At 37.2% G+C, this 16865-nt stretch overlaps 1 pseudogene; it reads right to left on the bottom strand.

Moving 5' to 3' along the window:
- Positions 1-4: 4 nt before the first annotated feature.
- The window catches only part of LOC131356294 (titin-like), a 47101-nt pseudogene continuing 30240 nt past the window's right edge, over positions 5-16865 (bottom strand).

A 16865-nucleotide genomic window follows, 5' to 3' on the forward strand; every position in this document is an offset into this window, starting at 1 on the left:
GACATTTATGGACACAATGAGATGAGTTACAAAGCATCAGGTTTGTAAAGATGTAAATATAAACAATAAAAATATATAGAGAAAAATTTCAAAAGCAAAATGTAATTTAAAAAGAAGTGTGTGTGTGTGTGCAGAACAACAGATCACTGGACAGCATCACTGATCCAAGTCTGCATGTTGTAGAACCAAAAAAAGTAAATAATACTTCATCTACTACATTTGAGCCAACTTTCGTTCATCGGTGAAGTTTTGTATGTGTAAAATAAAAATCAGCAATTTGGTTAAAATATGCAAATGTACCACAAGCACAATTAAAGTACTTTCAGTGGAATTAGTATATGAGTAAAAGAAAAATATTTATTTTAGACTTCATATTAATTATGAATGATCAATTTTCTTAAATGATTTGAAATATGCAAATGTGCCACATGTATATATACAGAATCAGTATAAAAAAAAGTTATTAAGTAAAAAACTAATAAGAAATGTTCTTATGTACAGGAAGGGGATGAGTAGACTCTACTGCTGTGTACAAAAAGGGGATGAGTAAACTCTACTGCTGTGTACAGGAAGGGGATGAGTAAACTCTACTGCTGTGTACAGGAAGGGGATGAGTAAACTCTACTGCTGTGTACAGGAAGGGGATGAGTAGACTCTACTGCTGTGTACAGGAAGGGGATGAGTAGACTCTACTGCTGTGTACAAAAAGGGGATGAGTAGACTCTACTGCTGTGTACAGGAAGGGGATGAGTAAACTCTACTGCTGTGTACAGGAAGGGGATGAGTAAACTCTACTGCTGTGTACAGGAAGGGGATGAGTAAACTCTACTGCTGTGTACAGGAAGGGGAGGAGTAGACTCTACTGCTGTGTACAGGAAGGGGAGGAGTAGACTCTACTGCTGTGTACAGGAAGGGGATGAGTAGACTCTATTGCTGTGTACAGGAAGGGGATGAGTAGACTCTACTTTCTGAGAAAGCTCAGATGCTTTAATGTTTGCAGTAAGATGTTGGAGATCTTCTACCAGTCTGATGTTGTGAGTGCTGTCTTCTTTGCAGCATTATGCTGGGGAGGCAGCATTAGAGCCGGAGAAGCAAGGAAGCTCAGCAAACTGATAAAGAAGACTGGCTCTGTACTGGGATGCTCCCTCAACTATTGATGTGGTCATGAAAAAGAAGGCACTAAACAAACTAGTGTCCATCCTGGACAATGCATCACATCCCCTCCATGAGTTATTGGTCAAACAGCTGCAGCAAGGACCGGTACAGGAGAATAGTTCATCACTGTACCAGGATGTTATTGTGTCTGTTCCTTAAATAAGTGCATTGGGCTTCTGTTGGTGGGATTCTGTTTACTGCACTGCTGCTGTATACTGATATATTTATTTTAATTTATTAATATTTATAATATTAAATATTACATTTATTATTAAATGTAATAAAATGTAGTATTATTACTGTTGATTATTTCTTACTGCATATTAATATTAAAACTGCTATTCTTTTGCTGCTGCTGTAATGAGTGAATTTTTCTTTGAGATTATTAAAGTTATCTATCTATCTATCTATCTATCTATCTATCTATCTATCTATCTATCTATCTATCTATCTATCTATCTATCTATCTATCTATCTATCTATCTATCGGTTTTCCTTCTATCTGTTTGATAACTGTAGCTTCATCAGAATAGACACATGGCTCACTGCAGAGAGAAAGAAAGAGACAAGAAATGAATACATTTCTCCTGATATTGCTGTCACTGATGTTACAAACTAGTTAACTTGTTGCATCAGTGACCGAAGCATCAAATCAGTTATTCAAGTTATTTTGTATGTTCATTTTTAACTCTGCCATAACTGTCCATATAGACTGAAATGATGGAAAGTTATCTAGACAGCTTTCAACTGAACATGGATGAACTCTTACAGATTCTGTGAGGTGGGGTTTTGTGTACATAGATGCTGTAACTGCTAGATAACAATATCTGCCTTATGCAGCTTTACAAATCTTTGTTACTTCATAGTGTTTGGTTTGTCTTTTAAGATCTATGCTGAAAATGTCATGAGTCTTACCTCCATGTTGTTCTTCAGCTCTGAGTAGATCACCTTGACCACACTGGCCTTTTCTAGTGGAAATCAGATATCATGAATGAATCTCCTAAAATATTACAGGTCATATAAATTATTACAAAGAATAGGATCTAGATATTAAATCATACCCAATTAAATACATTAGACCACAGCAGTGTTGACTTCTGGATTCTGATTGGTCAGAATGTGTTGATTAATTTTCTATAACAGCAGCTCTGACAGAAGTCAGAGGTTTCACAGGTTTATATTAATGTGCTCGTTCTAATAGCTTAAGATTACTTTAGGTGGTTATGTTGTTATCCATAAAACATGTAATATGGACTTTTGTGTAAGATGTTTATCTAACATTTATGGAAGGAGTCTCCAGTGTCGGCATGGTGTTAAATTTAAGACATTTTCTGACATTTTCAGGAAAGAGGACTTAATGCTCGTTAACAGGACAGATAGCGGATTTTGTCTTATTCACTTCAAGAGGCTGGTAAGGGAATGATACTGTACATGCTGTAAAATGTAATGTGGAAGCTGCTGTGGTTAAACACTTTGGAATGTGCTCTATGACATGAAATAAAACTTCTTTTTGCTCTACATTTTATTCTCTTTGCTCTGTTCTGTGGTTTTAGTTCAATCTCAGCATAAGTCACATCAGTGTCAGCCCCTGCAGTAGCTGAGAAACAAAACCATCCAATGATCTAATGCTTTTTTATTCATCATAACATCAATCATGATCAGTTGTCTAGATTAAATAGTAGATTATGAACTCAGATGCTTGGATGCAGTTTGTTAATATAACAAATGATTGAATGTGCTGAAGACTTTGTGTTATTTGTTAACTTTGCTTTTTAATAAATACATTCAATGTTGCAGCGATAACAATACTCTACCATTGTTGCCGTTTGTCTTCTTTTTCTTTGTGACCTGTGCATAAGTGGCTTCACTGATCTCATCGGCAGCTTCACCTGAACACAGTGCAGTGTGTCAGTCTCTACAAGACACTTATGTACTTTACTGTATAGAGTTAAATAAAACTACCTGCTCCATTCGTATCTGCCTCATCCACAGTGGCATAAATATTAGCACTTCCTAGAGAAAACCGAACAAAGTCTCAGAAAAGTACTGAGAGAAATACTGAAAAGATTTTTGAAGAACAAATGTAGAAATAAATATTGAGACAGTGTCTGACCAGCCTGAAGTGGTGTGTGTCCTGACTGAGAGTCTTCAGCTCCTGACTGGTTCTGATTCTGATCTGATGTCTGATTGGATTTCTGCTGCTGTTCTATAGAGAGAGACTCAGATTCTAAATCCGAACAGTGTGTACATAGTGAGCAAAACATTTTATATTTCTATTTTACACATCCCTGATTACAGCATAATAAACAGAGTGTGCACTAAAGGTCAACTATACAATAAAAATAAATAAAAAAACAAATAAACAAATATTAATTATGAATGTGATAAAATGTATAACATAATATATAGTCTTTGGATTTAAATAGTATTCAAACTTAATATTTTCATTACAGTGAATTTGCTCTTAACTTGCATTATCTCTTTTGTCATATTATTGTCTCAACTGGGACCCTCGCCCTAGGCGGGGCTCGACCCGGCCGTCTGTGGTGCACGTGCACACATGCCAGCATGTGGCTGAATGAGAACCCAAGGTTGAATGAGAACCCAACTTTATTACATAAAGACAAGACATGGGGAAACAGACGGAAGACGAGGCATGGCGTGGTTAACTGGAAAATAATAAAGATGAAACCTAGATCTAAACAGGAGCATAGACAGCCAGGAACCACAGAACATGCAACAGTTAACGCACAGGTTAAACAATCATGGACAAGGACATGCACAGCAGGATCCCTATTTATAGGGATAGACATTAGGGTAAACTGGTTACAGATGACACAATCAGGAGAGAGAACAATAGGACAGGCATAACTCGAAAGACACACAAAAAAGCAGGCTTCTCGGGTTCACCTGTCAGCGCCCTCCTCAGGCCTGGCAGGGAACAGTCCAGCAGTTCCTGACAATTATTTTGCTTCTTCTTAAATTTTGAAATTTGGGTTTATAATAACATTGATTTGTAATATGACTATGTAGTATTTGATAAGTTACAGTTAATATTTCTATTTTTAAAATGTGTAAATACTTAGTATTTGCTTTAGAGTCTATACTGTATTTAAACTTTTTCTTGCACTGTGATCAGGATAGTATCTCACAGAATAATATTGACTTTATTCCTTTATAATAATGAAATATTACAAATAATATCTTTTCATCAACACATTTAGTTATGAATTCATCAAGTAACCTTTAGTTATTGTCCATGATCATGTGAAACTTAAAAATCTGCTTTATTCTTTTTCATATACTGTAACTATTCTACATAACACAGCTAAAGCAGACCTTTTTTTCTTTTGAAAAACCACAGCAGGATCATTAAGATCAGTAAAGCGACGAACAAAAATCCCAAACCCACAACCGGTCCTACTGTTAAACCACTGGATGTAGAACCTGTGACTGAGGAGAGAAAAAGAGCAGAATTTTGGCATTTAAAAAAGAAACTGTATTAATAAAAAGAGAATCAAATAAAAATTAATTCTCAAAAGGTTTCTCACATCTGACTGAGATCCAGCTTTTGGGTGACTCTCCTCTCTCTGGGTGTTTACAGTGGTAGAAACCTTCATCTGACTTTGAGACAGTTTGGAGGATCATCTCTCCTGTAGTCTGGTTCTGGAGAACTGATCCATCTTTATAGAAATCAGCTCGGAGGTTTGAGGGATTTGGGTTGTGATATAAACAGCATAGAGTCAGAGGATGTCCCTCAGTCACAGGATGGACAGGACTCTCCAGGATCACATCACCATCTAGAACACAGAAAATCACAAACAAGGAAATCCACACACTATGATGTGTCTGTAGATAATAAATAAAAGTGCTCTAATTTTCTCTATATAACTTAAACCCTCTAAACCTGTGGAGTCTGCAGAAAACTGCCTACACTAGCTCATGAGAAATATGGAATATTGATTAGATTCCATGATCATTTACTGGTGCTAGTAAAACTAGTATCTACTACTAGCATACATGTATTCATTATCAGAACATTTTTTCTTTTCCTTTAACATTAAACACACTACATGAAGACTCACCATGCACTGTGATGTTGACAGGATTACTGTTTTCTCCAGATTCAGACTCACACCAGTAAACTCCAGTGTAGGATGTGGAGAGGAAGCTGATGTTACATGTAGATCCTGTAACTGATCCCCAGTGTGAACAATCTAACACTCTCTCACTGTGTGTGTATCGTCTCACTGTCCATCCAGTAGAGTTACTCTGGTCCTCACAGCTCAGTGAGAGAGAGTCATTAGTAAAGTGTTGAGTTCTGCTGGGATTGATGATCAGAGAGACTGGAGGAGAGTCACCTTAAACACAGAAAAGAGCCATGAAAAATGAAAATTATAAATGGAAATGTGCAACATATTGAGGCAGAACACAAGGAAATGGTGTAAATTTTCCTCACCAGTGATCCATAGTGGCTGTGGATTGCTGTACTGTGAGTGAAGGGCTGGTTCTCCTCTCTCTCCTCTGCACATATAAACTCCTGTGTGATTAAGAGCAGCAGGACTGAGAGTGTAGTTGCCTCCAGATCCTCTGCTGCTGTCTGAGAGGAGCTCCACATACACGCTATAGCCACCATTATTATTTATTCCAGTTAAGCCGTCTCTGTAGGGAACAACTGTGTGCCAGCTGAATGTCCAGTTTGTAGAGGAGTCTGTAACCTCACAGCTTAGAGTCACTGAGTCTCCTTCAGTCAGCCAGCTCTGTGGAGATACACTCAGTACTGCCTGTGGTCTCTCTGTTACACAGGAAATACAAGATGATTTCTTTTCTAAATTTTTTTAATACACAGTAATAAAGTTTTCATGAATGTCTATTTGCACATTTTCTTTATACCAGCTGTACTGCCAGCTAGAGACACTTTCATCCTGTATGTCACATCTCAGAGTGACGGTCTCTCCACTGAACACCTGATTATCAGGATTTATGTATTCTACAGGTTTTGGTCTTCCTGTAGATAAATAATTTGTCATGATGAATTTGTTGTGATGGTGTAAAATGATGACATGGGTATAGTGGAATAGTAAATGCAACAGTTTGGTTTTGTTAACTCTATCAGCAAATTTATAGATACATTTTTTCTTCATAAACTGTGAGATCAAATAAAATTCATTCTTGAAAATATATTTTTAATCAACACACTGTAAGCTGGATGTAGCTGTAGAGACTGGTGATTATCATTGCAAATATATTTGCATAGCCATACTTTTCCCACTAATTCCCTATCTTCATTATTAAAATAATCTCACTATAACTCACACACACAATACAAGTGTACAAAGTTTCAAAGGTTAAATGAAATGATAACTTATAATTAGGTTTACAGTATGGGGCAGGTTTTGAGTATGTTTTTTTAATTACAGTAAATTTGTGTTTAACCCTTTAGTCTTTATAATAGTTACTATTTACTAATAGTTTCTATTCTATATAGTAAGCTGTGTTTAGACTAAATTATAATAAAGTTTTTTTTCAAAGTGTAAGTAAAAAAACATTATGTCTAACACTATTATAGAAAAGTACTGAATGATGTGGTGGGATTGTAAAATAATGAAGATAAAGACATGCTGAAACAAACAGGCTTAACTACACAGTATAATCCAGACACATTAGAGCAACAACCAGTGACAGCACAGGGGCAGAGACAAGACATGAATCAGAACAAAAACCCACATGACAACGTGTCCCAAATATCCCTGCAGATCTCACTTATATTATAAGTTTCACACCAGGCTCTCTTTTTACGCACACTTTTAATTAATAAATATAAAACATGTAGCCTATCATGTTCCAGCAAAGCTGCAAAGCATAAATTCCTCTGTCCTGAAAACTTTTAAATGTCAAAAAACACACAGTTAAAACTTTATCACTATTCTGTTTGTTATTTGTTAAATAAAATATTTAAGAAATAACAAACAGTTATTTGGTTATAATATAACTTTTATACTGCATCTCATCAGTCACAAATGAGGAATACAAAATCATAACATACCTCTCACTGTAATCTTGACAGGATCACTGAACTCTGAGTAGTAGATGTTGTTGTAGTAGTTTCTCCTGCGAACTCGACATTTGTACTCTGATTTTCCTGCATTATTGACTGTCACTTTAAGTGTGTTCTCTTGTTCACTGTACAGATTCTGTAACTGCTGATTATTTTTGTACCACTGAAACTCCCATCCAGTCCCCTGCTGCAGCTCACAGCTCAGAGTGACGGTGTCTCCAGTGTAGACGGAGCTCTGAGGATTCACTCTCACAGTCACTTTGGGTTTTTCTGTTGGTATGAAATGATGAAATGATAACATAAGCAGTAGATTCACTGTGTCTAACAGATGCTTTGTGTCTAAAACAAACATTTGTATTTAACATTTCATACGATAATGTTTCAGTTGTATATTTTCCTACACAGCTGGTGTTCAGTATATTTTCTGTGTAATAAAATTCATGACTGGATTGAAGTGTAGAAACACTGTATTTGCTGATTTTAGATTGTTATTTTATGATTCACAACATATGGAAAATTCATGACAGAACTTAAATACACACTTGACACACAGTTGAGGGTCATTTAAAATATTTGCGAATAATTTCATTTTTCAAACTGACTTGGCTTTTTTTTAAATTTTGTAAGTAAAAATTCTATAAATATGCTAGTGAATGAATATATGTATATGTATATATGCACGTACAGTATATGTATGTATATGTATTAGGAGTATCTTCAGCTGGATTTCAAAGAACTACAAATGGATAGTGGCAGTCAGCATGCCTGCAATGCTTACACGTTTTATAGAGATGACCGCAGACAAAGTTATAAAATATTTAAATGACAGAATACATAGAAATTAATAACTAGAAATAAAGCCAACAGAACAGAAGTGAATAAGAAATTATTTCCCCAGCAGTGTTAGTGTGAACAGACATCAGTCAAGTGAAGGGAAGCTAATGATAATTGGTGTCTACTAGACTGGGAAGTGAAAGTCAAGAAAAAGGAACTCAGTTAGTTACAGCTCAAAATCTACATGTAGTACATGTTTTCTTACTTGGTGATACTGATATTGTCAGGAACAGCTGGGCAGTTCCCTGCCAGGCCCAGAGAGGCAGGCGACTCTTGGAAGCCTGCTTCTTCTTGAGTATTTTGTGCTATGCCCGTCCCATTGTTCTCCTTCCTGTCGTATCACCTGTTCCCCATTTACCTTGTCTAGCCCTATGAATAGGGATCCTTGTATACTTGTTCTTTTTTCAGTCATTGTAATCTGCTCTGTGGTTTTTGTGTTCAATGTTTTGTTTTGTTTTGTTTTGTTTAATGTTTACTCTATGCTCAAGTTCTCAGCCAGGTTTTAGTTTTAGGTTTTGGTTTTGTTTTAGTTTCTTTCTAGTTTCTAGTGTTAGGTTAGTCTGCCCCTTGTCTTGTGTTTGTGTAAATGCTTCATTGAATCCTGCATTTGGGTCTTATTCCATGGCGTGCAGGCGCACGCACCACCACGGAGGCCCTGGTTCATGCTCCGCAAGGGGCGGGGGCATCCGGACGTGACAGATATGTGTAACCTTCTTAATATTAAGAAATCAGGGGCATTATGGCGCATTTAATTTAGCTCTAGTTATCAGATGCTCTCTTGTGCTGCTCTCATTAAACTTGTGTTGCTTTATATATAATATGTTGACATATAAGCAGTGTATTTGAGTGTAAAACTATTTATTTAAATCTGATGTTACAGCCATACTTTGATTAGAGCTATAAAAACTGCATTAATAAACAAGGAACAAATTAACAAATTGTACACAAACCGAAACAAATCAAATCTGCAGACAATATAAAGGATAAACTATAAATAAATCACCTTGAGCCTGGGCCACTTGTATAAGTGAAATCAGCACTAAAAAGGGAACAGAAACAGAACATGATGTAAATATGGAAAATATTCAGTCTATTAATAAAACAACAAAATTTAGACACACAGAACCCACAAGATTAAATCTTATTCAGGAAATCTAATCTACCATCTGTAATAAATACATTTAACTTCTCTAAATAATAAATAAGCAAAAATTACAAATTATTAATATCATGGTCACTGTTCTGCTCACGAAGGTGTTTGATTTGCTTTATTGCACAAAGTAACTAACTATGCAGCAGATATTATTATAATTGATATGCCATAATCTTAGAACCGGGACAAAGAAACAAATGACTGTGACACTGTAATGTTCTGTAATGTTACAGAGAAAGAGTATACTATTTACTATTTATACTATATATACTATATATATATATATATATATATATGTATGTATGAACAGTGTTTTATATATATATATATATATATATATATATATATATGTATGTATGAATATATATATATATATATATATATATATATATATATATATATATATATATATATATATATACACATATACACACACATATATATATATATATATATATATCTATATATATATATACACTGTACATACATACATATATATATATATATATATATATATATATATATATATATATATAAAACACTGCTTTGTGTGTGTACAGGGCAAATGAGAAGATGTTTATGCACAACTATTGCTCTTATTTCTTACACAGACACACAAATAATCATTAGTGATTTTTTTTAATGTGTTGTGCATTAGCTTGGTATTAATGTATATTAGAGTGAACTTGCTGTATTGTGATGCTTCCCTGCACAGACCATAACAGTAACAAAAATGGAAATGTACATTATAAGGTATTTTCCCTGAATATCTAGTTAATGCTAACAACATTTTGTTAAATCCTTTCTGTACACAGGAAGCACTAACAGAAGATACAGACTCATGTACTCTCATTAGATTATTTAAACTCACTCTAAACTCTTGAGCTGAACTAAACCCTTCTCATAACAGATATTCAGACATTCAGACTGCAGATGAACAACTTTATACCCCACCACTCACTCTAATGAAGACACAAAGAGAACATTTACTCACAGAGCATCACAGAGAGTGGACTGAGCTCCATCCTGTTCCTCTAATGACTGACTGACTGACAGAGCAGAGGTGTGAGTTAAAGCTTTAGCACTTTACCACTTCCTGTGTTCTAACAGTGTGTGTGTGTGTGTGTGAGAGAGAGAGAGAGAGAGAGAGAGAGAGACCGACCACAATGTCTGACTATAACCCCTCTTGTATGTCGATATGCAGTTCAATATTTAAACATCTGGACAGGGGTGTTTTGGATGTGTGGGGATGACAGGTGCAGGAATTTAGCATATGAACGTTCAATTCCGTTCAAAAGTTGTCAGTGTCAGTTGCTGGTCCAAGTGGTGTTGCCGTACATAGCTGAGCAAAAAAGCTCGCGCATGCGCAGTTCAGATCAGACGGCGGTTCCCCTCCATGCTCGAGTCTCCTGCTTGTAGTCCATGTGATGTTCTGCTCTTGTCAGGACCGTGTTACAGCAAGACAAAAGTCACAACTCATCCAGATAGTTGAAGACACTTAAGGTAAGATCAACTAAGTTCCGATTATAAATGTACTTAGTGTTAGCTTTATATTGTAGACTTCAGGAAGAAAGTATGTCCGGGGGCGGGGATAGGGGGAAACAGATCCCCAAACAGAGTTGGACACAACACCGGCATTACTTTTGAAAACTGCCACAGCAGAAGAAAATCCTCACAACTGTAACGTTAGCAGAAGAGACTGAACAAGCTTTGTCTAAATAACTAAGCGCTAGGCAACTAACACGTCGAGCTAGCATTAGGGCTAATGTTAGCTAGCTACAAATGTTGGTGCCAGGTTAGCTAGCTAGCACGTTAGCCGTCCTACATGACGGTCATGTTAAATCAAGCAGAAACGAGCTAACGGCACCGTTACAGTTGGGAATATTTTCTTCTGCTATGGCAGTTTTCTAAAGTAATGCCCGGTTAGCTCCTAACGCTAACTCTGACTGAAACCAGCGTTTAGCTAACGGTAGCTAGTTACCATGATGGGACAAAGCTAGCTGTTGGATAGATGTGTATCTGCTGCCTTTATATGGTTTATACAGTTTATATGTTTTGTTTACAGCTTACAGTAAAATCACTTGTAATTGAAGTTAAGCTGTGTTTGTTATTGGTACCTTTATAGATTGTTTTGTTTGTTGTATGTTGCGGGACTTTTATTTTGAAGCCTCGGTTCGGGGTCTCGTGCAGATGCTGATTTAGCGGGAGGGTTTTTAGTGAAGAAAGTTAGCGGTAAGCACGGACATTATGGATGCTCTGATAAAAGTTTATTCTAGTCATAAAAAGAACTTAAACTATCATAAAGAAGATTTAAAGACTATTTCCCTTTCTCACAGCATGCAGCCAACGAGGTATTTGTTTATTTGTCTGTATTTTCTGTCTGTAAACTGCCATTGCTTCTGTTCCTCACGCTTTCACTGTGTGTCAAGATAATGTGTTTGTTGTGTTTTGTTGTTACTGTGTTTAGTTTTCACGGTGGATTTGAGGAAAAGTCTTTAAATAAACCAGTAACAGGAGAACCACTGTCCTTATAGTGGTCATGGATTCTCTGGACATGCGCTCTTTGCCTCTTTTGTGACTTGGGACAGTTTGGCCCTTGCTGTTTTTAAGGTCATCTTGTCCTCTGATCTGAAGGCGGAGTCTCTAGACTTCAGCAGCACCTTTGTGGTCATCCACGGCTTCTGGTTGGAGTGTGTGGTGATGGTCTTGGAGACGGTCATGTCATCAATACACTTGTCGATGTAGCCGGTCACTGATGCCGTGTTCTCCTCCAAGCTGATAGAGTAGCCGTTGGTTGCAGCCTCCCTGAACATATTCCAGTCAGTGAACTCAAAACAGTCCTGAAGAGCAGAGGTGTCTCCTGCTGACCAGGTTTTCTACTGTTTCAGAACCGGTTTAGAGCGTCTGACCAGCGGTCTGTATGCTGGAATTAACATAACAGAGATGTGGTCTGAGTAGCCGAGGTGGGGGCGGGGCTCCGCATGGTTTGTGTAAACAAGATCCAGCGTGTTAAGTCCACATGTCCATAGAATTTAGAGAGTACTGATTTGAGACTTCTCCGGTGATAATAAACAGACCGTCGGGGTCAGCATTCTGCAGATCGCTAATAGCCCCATAGAGTTCACAGCAACATGGCAACAAACTTCACCTCACCTTCAGAGACATTTCTGAACACAGAAAATAATTACGTTTGAAATAGGTGAATGTGCCGTTATGTGTTTGTTATTGTTTACATTTATAAAATATATAATTGTTTCTTTTTCCTCTCTTGCAGCTGCAGTAATGAAATGGAGCAAAGACACAGCCGAGGAGACGATCAAACAACATGCTTCAGATCTCCTTAATCATGCAGCAGTGAGAGAGAGAGGGATTGGTGTTTATTTATTAATTGTTATTCACTGCAGTGTGAGTAAACTTTCAGTTTTCACACACACACACACACACACACACACACACACACACACACTTGCTGAACTGTACATCATTACACTCCCTTCACAATTTTCCCACATTTCTTTTTAGACTGTTGCTACAACAATAAAACACAATGATCTGTTTTTCTGTTAACTGTGTATTGTGTTTACATCCACAGCATTTTACTATTGCACTTTATTCATTACAAAACTGTGTAGTGGTCAGTGCTGCACTGTCCCTGGTCAGTTATTGTACTGTACTGTACTGTCTTGCACTGTTTACACACATGCACTTTATGTAGTACTGTGTAGGTCTGTGTAGTGAACTTAGTTCTGTGTTGTCTCCTGTAGTTGTGTGTTTTATGTAGCACCATGGTCCTGGAGGAACGTTGTTTCATGTTACTGTGTACTGTACCAGCTGTATGTGCTTCAAATGACAATAAAAGCTACTTGACTAAACACCAGTGACCTGGAGTCCCAGTTAATGACGTCCGCTCATAACAACGAGTCTAAAGTCTTTACTTATGGTTTAGTAACTGGATACATGGAAATATTCTCAAAGAAATCCTTATTTTAACTCATTTCAGCACTTTTCAACACTCTACACAGTTCTGGAGCACATTATTCTCACACCAGTCTCTTCCCTACACAAATCTTTTCTGATTGGCTCATAACAGATCCATCATAACAGGAGAAACTTCCTATTGGATCATCGAATAAAAAACGTTACAGCAATTACATTTCACATAACTGAACACATTCATACTCAATATATCCTTCTTACTGTATTAAATCTATTCACGTAAGACACTTAAGTCTATAACGCTTCACCTTTTTAGGATTAAAATAATTATATGTACAATGATATATAATTGTTAAACCCTTTTATCATACAGGAAACACCACCAGAAGACAACCATCAGGTACAGATTCCAACAATACAGCCTTGTTTACACTTACTTGATTATTATACCCTATGTTTTAAACTGAGAACAGAGAGCCATAACCGAGGACCATATCTGTATTTCTGCACAATGAGAGTCAGGTTCAGTATCTGGACATCTGACTATGACCCCTCTTGTATGTACATATGCAGTTCAATATTTGAACATCCGGACAGGAGTTTTTTTAACTTCTGGGGATGTGTGAGACAGGTGCAGGAATGTGACACATGAACACAGTCAATTCTGTTAAAAAGTCTGTCAGTTGTGGCATGTGGTTGTTTGTTCATATTGCTGTTATAGTGTACTGTCCAAATATTTGGACAAACTATTTTGCTAATTGTTTTTGAAACTTTTATACCAATAAAGCCAAATTAAATTATCTATGACAAAATTTTACTGCAGTGCTACATGTTTGTCCAAGATAGGGGATACATTCATGCATGAGCTACTCAGGTTCCTAATTAATTAACTGTGATATTTTATACTGAATCACAGTTTAGTAAAGTGATAATATAATATTTCCAGTAATCCATCCATCCATCCATTGTCTATACCTGCTTTATACCTAATTAGGGTCACGGGGGTCTGCTGGAGCCTATCCCAGCGCACATAGGGTGAAAAGCAGGGGTACACCCTGGACAGGTCGCCAGTCCATCGCAGGGCCACTGTGGGAAATTTCTGAAACTTATACTTTTGATTATGTATATTGACTCTGTACCCACCCTTCCTCTGCACAAGACAGCTGATGCTCTAAACACATTAAGAAGGCAAGAAATACCACAAATGTATTCAAGAACACACACCTGTGAATTAAAAACCCTGCCCAGTGACCACACTGTGAACCTGATGAGAGAATGCCATGAGTGTGCTAAGCTGTCATCCAAGCTAAATGTAGCTATTTTGGATCTAAAATATAAAACATATTCTGGTCTGTGTAGCACACTGAGCAGGGACAGAGAACAACACACAGGTCCAGGGAGCATATTAATACCAGCTTTTAATTACAAAACAGAAAAGTAGGGAAGAAAAGGAACTCAGGATAGCTAGAGAGCAAAAGGGAGAGAGAAAAGAAAGAAGAGGGGGGGAAAAAAAAAAAAAAAAAAAAAGCTAACTAAGACAATTCTCCCCTGAAGAGGCATAGAAGAAGCCAAGGCTAAGAAGGGCTGGAGACAACAGCAGAATCTTGGCAAAGGCTGAAGACAGCTGGTACAGATCCAGGCAGGAGGTAGCACTTCAGCAGTTCCACAAAAGCCTGGTTTAAGCCCAAGCTGCCTGATAAGCCCACAGAGAGTTCTTGCTGACTCAGCAGGGGATAAATTTTACATTGTGTGGCCAGCGGGGCCAGCTTCTCCGTTGTGTTGTTCTGCTGGAAGGTGAAGAGCTTAGCGGCGCTTCTGATTGGCCCAGAGCGTTTTGGCGCGCTTTCTTCCGCTCCGCCCTGCACTCTAATTTAGCGGCGCTAGCCATGGTGCTGATTCGCTTTCGCTCTATGTCGGCGCCGCTATCCAGGGTGCTGAACCGCTGCTGCTTGTGTTTTTCAGGGAGAGGGAGGGGGCGAGGAGCGACTCTCTTCTCCATGCTTGCGGGAGTGTGTGCGGCGCCGTCACAGTTGTTTAACACTTTTTTTGTTTGCTACATAATTCCGCATGTGTTCTTTCATAGTTTGAATGTCTTCAGTATAAATGTTCAATGTTAAAAACAACAAAATAAGAAAAAAACTCTGAAGGAGAAGGTGTGTCCAAATTCCAAACTTTTCACTGGTCCTGTATGTATGTTTGTATAGGTATGTGTATAAAATATCATAGCTAGATGATTCTTGTTTTTTGTTCATTTTTTATACACACACAGTGCCTGTAGAGTTGCTTTGCAACTTCAAATTGAAAGTACATTGAAATAAAAGTGAGTTTTAACTGAATGCAGTGTGAGACTGTTTATTTGGTCCAGAAGCAGTGTAACTGATGTCTCAAATGAGTCTGCAGTTGATGTTATAAGGCGTTGGAAAGACGTTCACAATGAGCATGGATAAGGATGGTCCTGTGGACTTTAACACTGGACACTCTTATTTTTCACATCAAGACTCCATATGTGGTACAGTGGTGGTCAGTGATTTAAAAGTGAAACTAAAATGCCTTTTAACTCCCTCTAGTGGTAACTGCTGTATGGTTTTAATTCAGATTTTATCCACACTTTAATATATTTAAACATAAATAAATTATTAAATTATACATTATCACTGTTCACGGTCAGGCTTGTGATCAGCCAAGGACAGAAAAGAAGGGACAACCTTCAGTTTAATAATCACTTAAACAACATTCATTTATACATTCTTTAAACATCAATAGTAACGCCCTGTAAACACGACAGTTTCAAACATCCAGCGATCTCTATTTTCTTAGGTTCTCTGTATCTCTAGGTATCAGGTGGAAAGGGATTATTTTGCCAGACTTCTTTAAACAGAGATGCTAAGCTTGTCCTGTACACAGCCGCTAGATGGCGCTGTGAGCTCGTGCAATGCTGCCAGAAGTGACACGTGCATGAAATAAATGTATTTAAAAACGCAGTATTTTGTAGTTTCATTGTTTAAGGACATTTCACGATTTCTTTATCTTTCTTTATTTATTTCTTCTTGTCTTTATACATTAATTAATGGATATCATACTGATGACTCAGAATGTCACAATATGAAGGTTTCACAGAGTTTTGGTGATTGTTTTTCCCCTTCATCTTATACTGTATACTATACTGTCACTTTCACAGCTGTCATGTCTGCTGCAGTTTTTACCATTTAATAAAAATGACTATGAATAAAAGTTACAGGTTTTATCTTGAGTCACAATCCACACTAGAAAAACAGACATTTATATACTAGCTAACACACTGAACTGGTTACCACTGCTTACCCAATTAGTACTACTTATCCAGTATCCACTTATCCACTACTTATACAGTTGGGATTCAGCCCCCAGAGGCCTCACTCCACCCTAAAACTTTTCCACATTTGTAGATTCCTGGTTTAATCACACCAAATCCTTATGAATGACTATCAGGATTAACTGAGGTCTAAAAACACCAGAGTAAATTCATCAAATAAATTTATTCCCTCTTGCTGATTTTGTTTGTCAGCTGCATGAACATATAAGCATTATGATTAATAGGAAAACAAGAAATATAAGAAGGAGCAGAAGCTCCCCACAAATCCACCAAAACACTCAGCCTCAGAGCAACAGCATTAGAGGATCGCTCAAGAATTTTCCTGTGAACTGCAAGGACAATAACAAGTTAAGATAAAAACCTGTGCTTCATACCAT

Source organism: Hemibagrus wyckioides, linkage group LG07 (genome assembly GCF_019097595.1).
Source record: "Hemibagrus wyckioides isolate EC202008001 linkage group LG07, SWU_Hwy_1.0, whole genome shotgun sequence".
NCBI lineage: Eukaryota > Metazoa > Chordata > Actinopteri > Siluriformes > Bagridae > Hemibagrus > Hemibagrus wyckioides.